Raw genomic sequence first — 16128 nt, 5'->3', positions numbered from 1 at the left:
TTCTGGAATTCATTGCTGGAGGATGTGATAAAGGCAGGTAATGTAGCTGGCTTTAAAAAAAAGGTTTGGGCAAATTCTTGGAGGAAAAGTCCATAAACAGTTATTAACCAGATAAACTGGAGGAAAGCCACTGCTTGTCTCTGGGCATAAGCAAAATGGAATCTACTATTTGGTATCCTGCCAGGTTCTTATGGCCTGGATTGGCCACTGTTGGAAACAGGATGCTGGGCTTGATGGACCCTTGGTCTGACCCAGTAAGGCAATTCTTATGTTCTAACAAAAATTGAAACATTTTCACATCTTCCCACCCCTAATGCATGAGGGATTATGGCATACAGTGGAGGCAGCCTGGGCAAATAGATGTCATGCATATTGATTGTGGAAATCCTGAAATCCCCAATTGGGTTGCGACCCTAAAGGACAGAATTTTGTTCTGGATGACAGCCCTGTTTTTTTATATTGCTATGGCTATTAGTGTTCATTGTGCACAAATAGTCAGGACCTAAGTGCACTGCATGCTGCTTCCCTGCTTATCCCAATGAATAGTAAGGGTTTGCAATCGTCCCGTGTGGCTGATCTTCTCCCCATAGGGGAAAGCCTTCTCTGAATATTGAGGCTGCAACATGATCTCAGATTGCCCGAAATTTCAGGGCCAGATGGTAAACACAGATCACGATGGTAGATGAGGACCGTAAGGCCCATCCAGTCTGCCCAATTTAATTCCTGATGCAATACCATAAACGCTCACTTGATCTCTGGCTTTTTGAATTCTGTTACTGGGTTTTCCACTCCCATCTCCATGCATTCACCAAAAACGTTTCGAGTATAGGTACTAAATACAAAGAAAAACCTCCTTGCGCCCTAGGAGGAAACCTACAGGGCGAATCGGAGATGAAATAGTAAAGGGTAAATGAGTATTTCCTGCAAGATTAACAAGTTATCAGGCCATCAATAACTTGATGCCAAAGTAACAGCCGCGCAGATACCCATAATATACGGCTGCTGTGATAAGAAATCTGCTGGATAGCAATCTGTACCAGGAAGCGTGAAAGACATCGCGCTGAGATAACAACATAAATACATCACCTCAAATCCTGTGCCATTTTTCATGATGGCATGTTATCTGCCACAACAACTTTGAGAACAAACATGCGAGTCCATTTGAATCCTTAGCGACCAATATGACTTTATGATGATATACATGTATATAAAGACTTTTTTTCCCCCCTTGTGTTGCCTTTAACGATTAGAGAATGGCTGCCCCCTGTGAGCAGAGAGCTGTCACGGTGCATGGTCTAGGAATCCCTTACGTAGCAGATCACTGATTGCTGCTGCAGAGCTACCTGAAAATGCTTTTAAATAGGGCACCCAAAGTGATTTAAAATATACAAACCAATTAATAAGCACCAAGACGGACTGACCCACCCTGTATTGATCAAGACACTCCTCCCCCCAAAAAAACACTTGTTAAGCATAACAATACAATGCATTGTGGGCTTGATTTTTTTCCCAAAATGATTTATGTGCATTAAACCCTGTTTTATTTGTGTTAAGTGGCAATTTGAAAAATGGGGCTTGCTGTGTAAACGTCCGCACATTAACTCGGTTTCATAAGTATTGCTACATACATACACTGAGTAGAGGTGTTCTGGGGGTGGGGTGAGAGAGATACAGAGTTGGGACTTGCACGCCTACTCTTTTTAAAATTAAAAAAAAAAAAAAAGTATACCCGAACTTCAGCTGTACAAATTCGGTTCTTGATAGAGCAGGGATGAGTTTGTGCATGAACTCTGGCACTTGCGAATTTTCCAAATAGACGTATGTGGATACTTTTGTTGTTGTTGTTTGTTTGTTTTTTTGCTTTGAAATTTTGGGATAAAGTCTGTGCTTGAAAAGCTAAGTGCTGACTTTATCCCACTATGCACAGTTGTAAACTTATTCTCCCCCAACCTCCCAAAAAAACATCCGTACTCACTCCACGGACACCAGTGTGGAGATGCCACAACAGTAGCAAAATAAAAGAAAAATCATGATGCCAAAAACTCCTAGCACCCAGGCAGGAGAGGAGACCTTTTTTTTTGTGCTTTGGGCAGATCACTAGCTGGTTGTAATATACTGACTTTTGAGTCTAGCAAGTGTTGCTGCATAGGATTGCCCTGTCGACCCCAATGCACCCAGCATTTAGTACTGACTGCCATGAACTGCGTCTGAGAGATCTTGATCTGTGGGTTCTTTTTCACTAGAACTAGGCACAGTCAGATAAACCTGTGTTGAGTTGCAGCTGATGCCTCCTTGCTAGCTGGAGTTGCATCCACAGGATTGTAAATTACATTTTCGTGCTTGATAATTACTAGGTTAGTGTTTTTGCTTTGTTGTTTTCTTGAGGAATAGAGGAAAGACGATTGCTAGTAGTACTATGGAGTGGATTTGCAAAAAGGTCACAGTGACAGACTGGTTAATTTTAACCACTTATTGTTTTGGCCCAATTTTTCAGCTGATAACTGACTAAGGGCAAGATTCACTAAGGCATTTCTCTCATTCAATGTCTATGAGAAAATGCCTTGATGAATCAGGCCCTAAGTATTCTGGTGAGAATTCTGTTAAATTTAGCCTATTAAAAGTACCTGTAGAGATTTGCAACTGTTTTATTTTTAAGATAGTTTTGTATTTGTGGAAAAAAAGTATGTGCAGTATGTCCTCCTGTGACCTAACCCTACCCTGGGAATGCCCAACCCTGGGTACCTGCTTATACCTGCATATAGGGTCAGCAATTTTTTGAAAAGCCCTTTCACCTGTGTAACTGGCTTTTGAAAGCTTACCCTCATACATCTTTTGACATTCTTAAAGAACTGGTCTCAGTTTGATATCCTAACATCAACAGGTAGCCAACACAATAAATAAAATTCTACACTGTGGGCCTTAGCCCAGTCCATGGGGCCCATGCGATCCAACCAGTCATGAATGCAACGTATTTGGATGCAAATATCTCATCTCTCATGTATTCACAGTGGAAATCCTGACAGACAAACTGACTGACATGAGGACTAGGTTGAGATCCACTGGTCTAGCCTATGGCGTGTTCCTTTATCTTAGGGTATCTTACAACACTCTCTTCCTTGCATATCGAAAAGAGCATCATAGAACTAAAAATTGCTTAGCTAATCTGCCAAATTACTGGTGCCAAGGGTCTTTTATCACTTCTGCTGTGTGTGCCCATCCCCTACCCCCGCAACCAAACAGGAGAGTTTATATAGCAGATTCAGTAATGTGGCATCTAAAGGGATCTGCCAACACACTAAGGTCCTGCTTCATTAAGGTGTATTGCCATAGTTTAGGAGAAAAGCCTTAACTTAGACACAAATTAGCTATAGGGCTTTTGTGCAGTATGTGGGAAACTCTGAAATGGGCTGGTTTTTTTGTTTTTTATGATTTCACAGACATTTAGGGCCAGAAACCCCAAATAAAACTGAATGTTGTACAAACTGTTAGCAAATATTTTTACTGTAGTACGGTACCTGTGGTAGCTCAGGGGAGAGTCCGAAGGAATATCCTGTTGTGATTGTCATATAATTTTGAAACCTACTATTTTAGAGGATGCTAAGTCATAAAATTGTTTTTTTCAGCATGATGATAAAATCATTAGGCAGTGGTAGGTAAATAGGTGAAAAGCTTAGCTCTACCAATCAGTTAAAATAAATGTAAGGTTTTTTTTTTTTAATTACAGCATGCATATTGTACCACTGAAAATGCGGTGAATGTGCAGGAATGAATGACTCTGACTGATCCCGTAATTGCCAAGATACATCCTTGTTTTCTTGTAATCAACACATTACTCAAATATCTACGCTCGGAATTTATTACCGCACTATAGACTTCAACCTGCTTAAATATTCATTAGCCTGTCCCACGGAAAATTACATTCAGAAAAGGCAAAGAATCATGGGGCTCCGGGGTCAGAGCACTCCGTTTCAATGGCTTGCAAATTCTCGGGGGGCGCCGGCTCCCCGGCTCTGCATTTAAAGCGCTGCTCTCAGCCGTGCAGCTCCCGTTCTCTCTCAGATTGGGGGTGGGGTGGGGTAGGGGCAGCGGAGCATCCATCACGGTGATGCTCTCGAAGCTGGAAACGCCGCAGACGGTCGCTGAAGAACCGTCCCAACCATGCGGCACGAGGCCATAAATCAGGGCCCTGCCGCCCGATCTCCATGGCAACCGGCAAGGCCCGTCTCCTAGCGCGAGGCGCAGGTACAGCGGGAAGCTCGGCGAGCAGTGGCCGGGAGGGCTAATCCCGCTGGTTTTTGGTGATCAACAGGGACCGGAGGAGTTAAAAAAAAAAAAAAAAAAAAAAATATGGAGCATTTGGCCACCACCAGTCGCAAACAAAGAGACGTCAGCGATTATCCCAGGTGCTGCAGTTTATCATGTTTCGTTGGCTTAGAATGTGCTCCAGGACACGTTTGCTGGTTGTGGTGTCTTGTTTGTTTTTCATTTTCATTTTTAATTATTAGTTAGAGCCAATGTTTATGCAAAAATATTGTATACGTTTTCGGGCCCCCTGAAGAAGATGAGCCCCTCGTGCGCCCTAGAGCTGATGGACTTGCTGTGGCTGAAATCACCTGCAGGTTGGCTTGGCAGTGGGAGTCTCTAATTTGCATCCTTAGCAGAGTTGGAAAAATATTTAGTAAACTTGGGTGCCAGTCGAGAATTAATTTTTGTACTTTTATTTTGCTCAGTTGTTTTGTGCTTCTTTTCTCTCCCTCGCTTTCATCTGCTCCATGACCATCCAAACCCCCTGGGTTCCCTCTAGCCGGGATATTGGCTCTGTCTGGCCACAGCAGTGGCCGCTCTCCTTGACCTGGGCCTAGTCTTGTGGCAGCTCTTCTCTGCCCAGGTTCGGCTGCATCGGTTCTTCTACCCAGCGGCCGGAAGCAAGCGCTCGGGTGGCTAGCCCCGAAGGTCACCTTATGTTGCTGCTAAGTTTTCAGTGCTAACATGTAATATTCTGGGGCTTTTTATGTACTGTGTCTGGAAAAAATGTGGGGCCGATGCAGTAAAACAGGCGCTGGTATTGAGCGCCCATTCTCTTAACGTGCGCACAGCCACATCCCCTGGGCGCCTGATGCAGTAATTTAAATGGGCAGCGTTTTAAAAGGGTGCTTTAAAGGAAAATTGTGTGCCCCTTGAATTCAATAGTTTATTGCAATGGGTGTTTAATACAAGCATCTGTTTTCATCCCGATTCTTTTGTTACAATTCACTTCAGCATTCTCTGCAAATTATTTGGTGTCCTTTGCTATGGACATATAAATTGTGTGGCCATAAGAAAAGTGTGTGTGTTTTTTTTTTAATATAGTGAAACTACAGTTATTTTTCTCCACCAAAAGCAGTAAATTAAAGTGTCACAATGATACTAAGAGAGAGGACACACTACACACAGAGAACCAATTTTTTTAATGTTCTTCTTGAACCCTCAACTGCAAGTTGACTTTACTCCACCTCCGAGGCTGGAGTTAAATTTGCGGCATTAAAAGGTGTGTGTTGGATGCTCAGCGCTTTACTGCATTGGGGGTAATATCTAATGTCCTTATCTACGTGTAATTTACATCCAACAGACGCTATTGGGTACGCATTTGTTTGGGTATGCTAGTCTAGTTCATCCAAAACGTGCATCCAACTGGGAGTAAACCCATGTGCTAGGCTGAGCGCACTTTATTGCATCGGCCCCTGGATGTGCAGTAAGCTGATTGAAAAGGATATAGAACAGCAAGAAACTGGAAGCATGGTTTATTTGCTATTTTGATTCGTGCTGTTCTTCCACATGTACTATTTTTCCATTTCTTCTAAACTTTACTGTAGCAGACCCTGAGGATGCAGTAGGAATCTTTTTTTTTTTTTTTTTTCCCCAGTTCCAGAATATTCTTAATATCTTTGTCTTCTCCCTCGCCCTTTTTTTAATCCCTCATTGGTTTCTGTTGATTTTCCCTCCGCATGACTTGTCTGGGAGCCCCTCCCTTCAGAACACATTTTCGACACCACTCATTGACTGACAGGGACCGCCACAGTGATGGCAACTATCTTCCCTCACACTCGAGCCTCAGCGAACCACCTCCGTGGTGGTGGGGAAGGGGTCTTGTGAGGTCTGCAGTATCTGTACTATAGCATTTTTCTTTTCTTTTGGTGTTTCAGAAAGGTCTCGAATCCTGCTTGGTGACTCCAGCTTTCTCCATGACCCGTACAGCCACTAGAACTGCACAATGAGAAGGTACCCGAAACTGTGAAATTCTCAGTGACAAATGCTAAAATATGGGAAAATTCCCTGTTGATTTGCAAATTTCTGCTAGTTTTGTCTATGAGCAATAAGATACTTTGAAGAAATCACACTAACGGTTTATATATGGCAACCATTTATATTTACCATTTTACCAGTGCTATGTTCTGTTTTAGACTTGATAGTGTCACATTCATATAAGGGTGTAGCGGCTCTTTCACTTTTGGATTGTATTGTGAAAATGTTTTTTTTTTCCGCACTGAACATTAGTATTGGAATATAAGTTAAAGTAACAGAAACTATATCTGCTCTTCTGCATAACTTTGCCAGTTTCGTGGGGGTCAGTGTCGAGTCGCTGGGCAGCTGATGGGAGTTAGTCGAATAAACTTATCCAGCTAACCTGGTCGGGATATTCAGTGGCACAGGTGTGTCACCAGTTATATCCACCATTTCAAAGTTAACCAGATATATTTTTTTTCAGCTAACGTTTTGAAGTTATTCAGTTGTGCTAGCTGGATAACATTGGAAATTGGTTATCCGGCTAACTTACAGGATCATTTATTAAATCACGTTAGGGCTTAATTGCGGGTATTGGGGTCCTAACGCCCACAGTAACGCCATAATGCCTGCGATAAATAACGCGTCGTGAGATGCGTATGCAAATTTTAAAACTTCTCAAATGGGAGGAGTTTGGGTGGAGTTACGGCAGAGCAAATTAAAATTAGCGTTGCATGCAATAGCGTAACGCATGTTATTGCGGGTTTTAACGTCTGAAATAACTACACCTTTTTTCCTGGCGTTATGATACGGGATTTGCGCTAAAAATCGCAAATCCTGTTTCAGAGAGAGCGAGCCTCTGGGGAGGCACACATTAGTCAATTTTTTATATCACTGTAGGAGGGGCAACCAGTAACTCTGGGTGAGGTTTGGGTTGTGGCCTAGGTTTTGGGAAACAGTTTAACATGGACAATCAGGTATGAACAGCACAGTACACATCAGTGAAGATTTGATGTGATTTGGAGTGAGGAAAGGTACACAAAGATGAGATTTGTACAGTGTACTCTTGACTTAGCTTGATAGTAGCTAGGTAGAGAGTGCATCAAACTAGGGTGAGAGTACATTGTACAAATCTCATCTTTGTATACCTTGCTTTACTCCGAATCACATTCTTGTGAAATTTATAGCAAAATGATAAATATAAGTCTTTCCTGCTAATTCCAAACTTTCAGGCCGATACAGTAAAGTTCACGGGCGAGCGCCCGCTCTCCCGGCGCGCGCACAGGCCACTCTCCTGTGCACGTGATTCACTAAAACAAAATATTTAAATTAGGGCCCGCGGTAAAAAGAGGAGCAGGGGCTGTCAGCGAGTTTGACAGCAGATGCTCAATTTTGCCGGCATCTGTTCTCAAACCCGCTGACAGCCACGGGTTCGGAAACTGGATGCCGGCAAAATTGAGTGTCCGGTTTTCGAACCGCGGGCCAATTAAAAAAATTTTTTTTGATTATTTTTAACTTTTGGGACCTCCGACTTAATATCGCCATGATATTAAGTCGGAGGGTGCACAGAAAAGCAGTTTTTCTGCTTTTCTGTGCACTTTCTCTGTGCCTGCAGAAATTAACGCCTACCTTGAGTAGGCACTAATTTCTGAAAGTAAAATGTGCGGCTTGGCTGCACATTTTACTTAGTGAATCGCGTGGGAATAACTAATAGGGCCATCAACATGCATTTGCATGTTGCGGGCGCTATTGGTTTCTGGGGGGTTGGATGCACGTTTTCGATGCACTATTACCCCTTACTGAATAAAGGGTAAAGCTAGCGCGTGTTCTGCTTTGCAATGTAAATAAATCAGAATGTGGACCCTTAGTCCAGAGGGTACTCACCAAGGCAGCCGCTCGGTGGATTCTTCTCCAGAAGGGGAAGTATCGAAGGTTAAGCAACTCAAGTCCAAATCCAACCAGAGGTTGAGGCAGGCGGCAGGCAAGAGCGGGTCCAGGTCCAAGCAATGGTCAAGGCAGGCGGCAGGCAAGAGCAGGTCCAGGTCCAGACAGTGGTCAAGGCAGGCGGCAGGCAAGGCAGGTCCAGGTCCAAATAGTGGTCAAGGCAGGCGGCAGGCAAGGCAGGTCCGGGTCCAAACAGTGGTCGAGGCAGGCAAGGCAGGTCCAGGTTCAAACAGTGGTCGAGGCAGGCAAGGCAGGTCCAGGTTCAAACAGTGGTCTAGGCAGGCGGCAGGCAAGGCAGGTCCGGGTCCAAACAGGGTCGATACAGGCAGCACAGAGAAGTACAAAAGCAACCACTCTGGAACCTTGTTGCAAAGGCACTGCAGAGTCCCAGGGAGAGGTTTAAATCTCCCTGGGTGATGACCTCATCTTCCGGGGCCGACCCACCCCTCGCGTCCCGGCCCCTTTAAGAGGCGGGGTTTCCAGCGATCTCCCCGAGGCGGCCATCTTGACGCCGGAGAACTCGCGTTGCCGGGCAAGGCTCGTTCGCCGTGCCGAAGAAGAAACGTGCTGCGTCGAGAGAGGTAGGGGGTCCTGGCCGAGGGTTTTCCCCGGCCAGGGGCGCAACAGCGCGTCCAAACGTGGGTTAACAGTGTGCTCCGTCAGAGCACACTGTACTGTATTGGCCTGTTTGCAAGATAAAGCCCTCTGAATATGGACCTCATGATTCCTTTGTGTGCACAAAACCAAGGAGATGAGCTGTGTGTTTCTATACAGTATCATTAAGTGAATGACTTGTTAGTCATTTGGAATGTGATAGACATGTCTTTTTAGTGACTGGGTGGGTGATGGGCATGTGTCTCATCAGCTCAAGGTGCTGCTTTGAGGGCCTTTATGATTTTGCAGATTGAAGCTGCCTAAGCTAGAATTGCAAAATAAGACTAGTTAAGAGCACTCCATGTTTCTGTTAAGCAATTAAAAATAATTTTAAGTTAAGGAGAACTAAGATCTCCATCTCATAAGTAATAAGCTGAGCTTGTCAATGGCTTCCCTATTGCATTGATGGTCAAATGGTGGCTGGCTGCTCAGTTTTGTCTTACGGTTGCCAATGTACTAAAGTGTTTTTCCTATAAATGCTTAATACATCTTGCCCTATAACAGGTGACAGATTGGAGGAGTGCAGCCTATAGACAGGATGACCAAAATATAAAAGTTCACATATAGAACGATTGCTGATTTAAAGGAGGGGAGGGAGATTTTTTTTTTTTCTTTTTCATGAGAAAGTGACACGAGTGGTGTGTTTTGTCAGAGAGACTGTGTGTGTGTGTGTGTGTGTGAGCGAGAGAAGGTGAGACTGACTGACAGGGATGTGAGAGAGGGAGAGGATGAATATCATCTTTGTATAATTCTTATGTTGATCCAATTACAACATGCAAAGAACACAAGTGGTTCAGCTGGGCACCTTTGCCTGGGAAATCTCATGTTTGCAGCTAGCTGGTGCTGTTTTTGATTGGCACCACTGAACTGAGAATGAAGGCAAAACAAGCTTGGAACACAAGAGTTTTGTTAGAAATTCACAGCTTGCCGGGAGAAAATGATAAGACTTTGAATTGTAAAAAAATGATCATTTACATAAATGACCAGATCTATTCTGTTACAGTGCTGGTATTGTGTGACAGTGCAGAAAAGCCAGTATTTGAATAGTAGAGAATGCCAGTAAAGCAAGGGGAGGTGATGACTCCTCTGTACAAGCCGTTGGTGAGACCTCATCTAGAATATTGTATCCTGTTCTGTAGTCTGTACCAGTGGTTATCATCCCAGTCCTCTGGACACACCTAATCAGCTGGGTTTTTACAATATCCACAATGAATATGCATGAGAGAGTTTTCATCCAGTGGAGACAGAACATGCAAATCTATATCATGCCTCTTTATTGTGGATATTGAAAATCTGAGTGGCTAGGTATTGAGAACTGTGTTGAGAGCCCCTGGTCTATACCTCCAAATGGATATAAACAATGTGTAGGCAGTCCAGAGAAAAATTAGCAGGCTCTACACCCAAAGTCTATCAAATAGACACATATTTAGGTCATTAGGTTTTTTATTAGAGCAAGGTTTCCAAACCCTCTCCTGGAGGCACACCCAACCAGACAGGTTTTAAGGATTACCCCAATGAATATGCATGAGAGAGATTTGCATTCCCTGGGTCTCCAGTGCATGCAAATCTGTCTCATGCATATTCATTACAGATAGCCTGAAACCCTGACTGGCTAGGTGAGCCTTCAGGAGAGGGATGGGAAACACAGCCCTGGAAGAGAGGAAAGAAGAGAAAAAAAAGGGGAGGGGTGTATGATAGACACATTCAAATGCCTGAAGGATATCAGCAATGCACAGGAAGCAAACATGGAGCAGTATTGGGAAATATTTCTTCATGGAAAGGGCAGTGGAATGTCCTTCCTGACGGAGGTGGAGACAGAAACTGTGACGGAATTTAAGAAGGCCTGAGATCAAAGGTCACTTTGGCAATAGAACCGTCTCTGGCAACTCTGGCATAGTTGGGCAGGCATAGATGGTCCTTACCTGCTGTTATATTCTGCGTTTTTATGTCTAAGGCACTCCCAGTTAGAGTGCTCATGTCAGTCCTTGGATAACTGCAGTTTTCAGACTTGGAGAGTTCAGGGTTTATTGACAGCTGTTCTGGTGCATTCAAGCCAAGATCACTGTCTAGTTATTGTAGTGAAGGTTGAAAGATTAGCTTGAGAGCTGAAGGTATCGATATTTGTTTAAATTAATTCCACAACCAGCAAGTTCCTGTCACCAGCCCTTTGGAGGGAGAGGGATGCTTGACTGAGGCAGTGTAAATTGCAAATTCTAGGTAGGCAAAGTATGTGATTGAAAAAATAAGACCTGAGAGAGAGCGCTGAAGCTTGATTGATTGATAAATGATCATTCTGGCCTGATATGACACCATGGTTTGCTCTCAGAAGACATCCTCATTTTGTTAACGTACTGGTGCCATCCACATAATTGACTTGTATTTGATGTTACGAAGGCATTGGATGATTGCATATTTTTATTCACCAGTTTCGCCTTGGGCTCAGTTACCTCTGATCAATTTGGCTTTCTCTAGCCCCTTAGAAACGTAGTGGATAATGGCAGAAAAAGACCAATTGGCCCTACAGTCTGCTCAGTAATTCCTGTTTACATTGCTAAGGATGTATCCCAACTGTCAGCCATAGATACTTTACCTCAAGAAGAGGTTATTAGCTCTTGAAAGATAATCAAGAAAAGTGTTTAATCCAATAAAAGTTTATCTGTATTTTTTTATTTAGCGTTTAATTCTGTACTCCTTAAACAAGTCAGTTGTTTGCATTCTTATTGGTTCTCTAACTTCTTGGATAGATGATCATATAAGTTCCCAAATGTCATACAACTGTCTTTATTGTCAAACTTGGTAATAATCTAGACTGCTGCCCTCCACAATTGAGGTTGCTGCCTTAATATCCAGCATCCTAAGTCACTATTTTCTTATTAGACAGCACCTGGCCACACTGACCTGGTTAGCAAGTTCATTCAGTTGGTGGTTGATTGGCTTGTCTGTTAAACAATCTCCTTCCCATCCAGCTCTAAACATCCCTATGACTCCTCCATCCAAGAGTTAAGGATTGAGCCTATGAGAGTTCAGTATAGTAGAACATCTTTTTTTTTTTCTTTCTTTCTTTCTGGGACTCACATTTTATTCAGGATGCATGACAGTTTGTAGGTAATGTATCTGTGGGCAAAGCATCACTTTTGCTACACTGTACCCTTTTTTTTTTTTAATTACATTTTTTATCCATTCTCATTCTATACCATCTGCCAAGGTAGTCATGCGAAGTAGTTCTGTTTCTGGAATTGGTCAGGTTTCGGGCAGGCTGAAATTGTGAGTCAGCTAAAGTCTCCCACTGAGTTGGTCTGATCTTCCTCCTTCAATAAGAGCTTCACCTCTGAAAGTGAACAGACTCACTTTGCTTCAACAGAAGGAGATCTATGGTGACTACCTTCATTACACTTGCAATAATTAAATTTTAAAATGATGGGGCCATGTTGGTTTGAATATGCAGATGAGCCTTCCGGTCCTCTTGCAGCAGAAAAGGACCGGAAGGCTCATCTGCATATTCTACCCAGCAGCCCCTGGGAGAGGATGCTAGAGGTCACAGCGAGCAATCCAGGCTTCAAACTCCACAGCCCCACCTTCCAGAGGCCCCGCATCCCTTGCAGCAGAAGAGGACAGGAAGGCTCATCTGCATATTCTACCCAGCAGCCCCTGGGAGAGGATTCCAGAGGTCACAGCGAGCAATCCAGGCTTCAAACTCCACAGCCCCACCTTCCAGAGGCCCCGCATCCCTTGCAGCAGAAGAGGACAGGAAGGCTCATCTGCATATTCTACCCAGCAGCCCCTGGGAGAGGATTCCAGAGGTCACAGCGAGCAATCCAGGCTTCAAACTCCACAGCCCCACCTTCCAGAGGCCCCGCATCCCTTGCAGCAGAAGAGGACCGGAAGCGCGCGCCTCAAACTTCCTTACTATACTCTATCCATTTACCTTGCTATACCTTATCTGTTTTTATTTGGTTTTTATATGTTTTGATTTTACACGGTAATTGTTTGGTAGGAATAATTTGTTGCAGATTTTATACATAAGGAATCTGGTTCATAGCCCGCTTGCTCCTCCTCTCAAACTTGCCAAACATGCCTCTAATCATATTGCTCTTAACCTCCCTGTCACTTGTCAGACTAGATGTCAGCTAGAATACAAAGAGGAAGATGGAGAGGGACGAAATGTGGTTCTTTCAGTCCAGGGTTGAGAAACCTTGGTGGTGGTCTTGCAGAGAAGCAGGAGTTTCTCTTGCCTCTGCTGTGGAAGAATGGAGGACTTGATGTCTGGTCCTGCCAGTATTACACATTTCATGTGTACTTGTACAAAAAAAAATTCCCCTCCTACTTTAAAGTTACGTATTGTTCAATCTTTTAGCCATACACATGACTTATAGCAATCCTCAGTCACCTTAACCTATCAATTACAATTTATAGTGTTAAATCAATGCTTTTGCAATTCTTAAGCAGTCATGTTCCCAAGAGAGCCACAAGTTGTCACATATGTCTTAGATCCTGTTACTTCAGTTATTGCCTATGATGTCATACATGACATCATGCAGACACTGCAAGGTAATATCTGTGGCTGGGGAAGGAGGGAAATGACAGGAGAGCAGCGTAAAGATTTCGAACTTTAATGCCTTAGCCATAGAACAAAACACAGGGTGATTATTCCCACTCGCTGTGTGTGCATCCTGAAGTATTTCACGGTACATAGAGGGTGGTCCTACAGCTGCTTTTTAAACCGGTGTAGATGCTTAGCATTTAGGAGCATCTCTTAGTTAACTGGATCTTAAGCAGGGCCGGTGCTACCTTTATTTGCTGCCTTGTGCAAAAAAAGTACTGTGCTGCCCCCCTCCCCCGGATTCATTCAGTGCCTGTCCCAGGCCTATCAACAAAGTCCAGCTCCGTCCTGCAGTCTATATTTAAAAAACTGACACCCCCCTCCTAACCCATGGATAGGGAAGAGTATTAGGTACCCTAGGCAAACCTTTCATCCTTGCACACCCGCCCCCCCCCCCACACACACACACACACACACACACTCTTACAATTAAATTATGCATTTCTAACAAATTTTACATAACATTTAAAAGTACAGTCTTCTGAGGCAATAATAACACTTACAACTTGCATATTATATTTACCCACACTGCTGTGGTGCCAACCAGAAAACTCTGCAAAAATAAAAAAGAGACACTTGGAACTCCTATGAAATTAGACTTTTTGTAATGCATGCTAGGTGTGAGCTTGGCCCTCAGAAAGCCTTGAATAAATGGAATTACCATTACAGTATAGTAAACCTCCCATACCAAAACAACCCTAACAACCTTATCTATGAAAAGGCAGCACTGCACATGTTACACCAGGCCCTAGAACACCATTGAAAGCTCTTATTAGGAAACCAGGATGCTCTAGATCTCTTCACAGAAATTACATGCCAGCAAAATACCTCACCTAGGTCACATACGCAGAACACAAACAGACCCTGATCAAATACAGAATAAAGAGATCAGGAAGTATAAACAGAAAAGTGCTGAGAAGAACTGAACTGGAACTCACAACAAGCCAGAGCAACAAAGGAAAAACAGATACATTACCGTTCTTCATAAAATCATTAAATAATAAAATCAACAAATATAAAACAATCATAATAGTAAAATCATATTCATAAAAAATATTTCAAACAGTTAATGAATAGAATATTGAAAATTTCCCAAACACCAATAAAACATTTCAAAACATCTGATGAATAAAAAAAATCCTATTCCCCCCCCCCCCCCCCCAAAAAAAAAATTAAATATTTGGAAAGAACAGAATCATCAAATTACACCCAATAATTTAAAACTAATAAGGATTAAAAAATCTCCTGCTCTCCATACCTGGGATCTTCTGATTTCTAGTCATCCTGAGATCATCGTGGCTTGAGGGAGTTAGGGCCGCACAAATTTTATCATCTTTCTCAAACACATGCACAACAACACAATCATTCTCACACTCCCTCTCTCTAATATGTACTGGCTTCCTCTTGTGTGCCTGTGAGAGTCTTTGTGACACGGAGGCTCTCACAGGCACTGAAACATACATAGATGCTCTCACTCACACACATGGTCTCCTGTTGTTGTTGGGCCGTGGTGGGATGAGCTCCACTACGGCCCACGATCTTCCTGCTTCTGTGGTGGGGAGCGGAAGCTGTACGTGGGCACGCACACATGCAAATGGAAGACTGGCCTCTCCTTCTTTGGCCGCCAGCAGGTTGACCACCAGGGGCTTGCAGCCTCTTTCATCTGCTGGAGGGTTAGGCTTTGCCGGCAGCCCTGTGGCCTCTCCTGCTGCTTTCGGCCCGCCGCCTCCCCAGATGTGCCGTCTTGTGGAAATGCACGGTATGCACACCCGGTCGCCCTGGGCCTGATCCTGAGGGGCAATGTATCGCAGATTGGCTCCGGGGAAACATTGTCCCAGCTTTATCAATGAAAAGATCATCTCTGTTTTCAGTGAGAAAAATAGCCTAGCAAATTGCAAAACCAGGGCAAACATTTGTACTAGAATAGAACTGAATCATGTGCCCTTAAGCTTTTATATTCAGAGTTTTTATGTTCAAGAAGTTGTTTAGTAATCCTCTTCCCTTCCATCTTTTTTGGAGTTTTGCTATGTAGGCCTAAACGGCAGCCCCTGACGGTAGTAAGGGTGCAGTATTCTCTGTAACCGAATCCAAGCATTCTTATCCTCTAATGTTGCCTTGCTTCTAGTGGCGTGCCGCTCGATTGAGTGCTTCCGTTACTCCGGTGGCGCCTTGAGATCCACAGACGATGTGCTGCCAATTACTGTACTGCCTTCCTTATCAGTCAGCCAACTAGTGTGCTAACTCTGTAAATAACAGGAACAAGGTGGCTGACCTAGTTGTGTGTCACTACTGATTTATATTCATTGCTAGGAGAAATGTACAAGACTAACAGAACAAAATCTTTTATCAGTTTAATACGCAGTTCCATTTTTTTGATGAGATTGGGTATAAATATTCTGAGCATAACTGTTGTGTACATTGAGTTCTAAAGTGGACATGTATATGTGTATAATATTCCCTTTTTTTTTTTTTTTTGAGGGGGGGAGGGGGAACTTCCTCTCTCCTGTACCTATGGCAAAATGCTTTGGAAGACTATGTCCATAGCGTCTGGGGAATCTGAGTGTGAAGCATAAGGGTTGGGCTGACAGCCATCCTTAATTTCATGGAAATGGTTTGTGGGTTTCATATTTATTTCTTTTATTTTATTTAGAAAATGTAAGTACATTTGT

General features: G+C 43.4%; 1 protein-coding gene across 3 annotated transcripts in view; it reads left to right on the top strand.

The window, feature by feature from the left end:
* NAV3 (neuron navigator 3) overlaps positions 1-16128 on the top strand; it is a 971329-nt gene that overhangs the window by 56851 nt on the left and 898350 nt on the right. For 2 of the 3 annotated variants that reach the window (XM_029597136.1, XM_029597134.1), the window contains one exon: positions 6183-6258. The gene's annotated coding sequence lies outside the window, so the exon portion shown is untranslated. Of the gene's footprint in view, positions 1-4216; positions 4404-6182; positions 6259-16128 lie in introns of those variants that run through there. The other variant, XM_029597135.1, reaches the window with a different exon arrangement.

This window comes from Rhinatrema bivittatum, chromosome 4, assembly GCF_901001135.1.
Source record: "Rhinatrema bivittatum chromosome 4, aRhiBiv1.1, whole genome shotgun sequence".
NCBI lineage: Eukaryota > Metazoa > Chordata > Amphibia > Gymnophiona > Rhinatrematidae > Rhinatrema > Rhinatrema bivittatum.
Note: the sequence above shows the minus strand (reverse complement) of the source record. Positions and strands in the feature narration are given on the sequence as shown.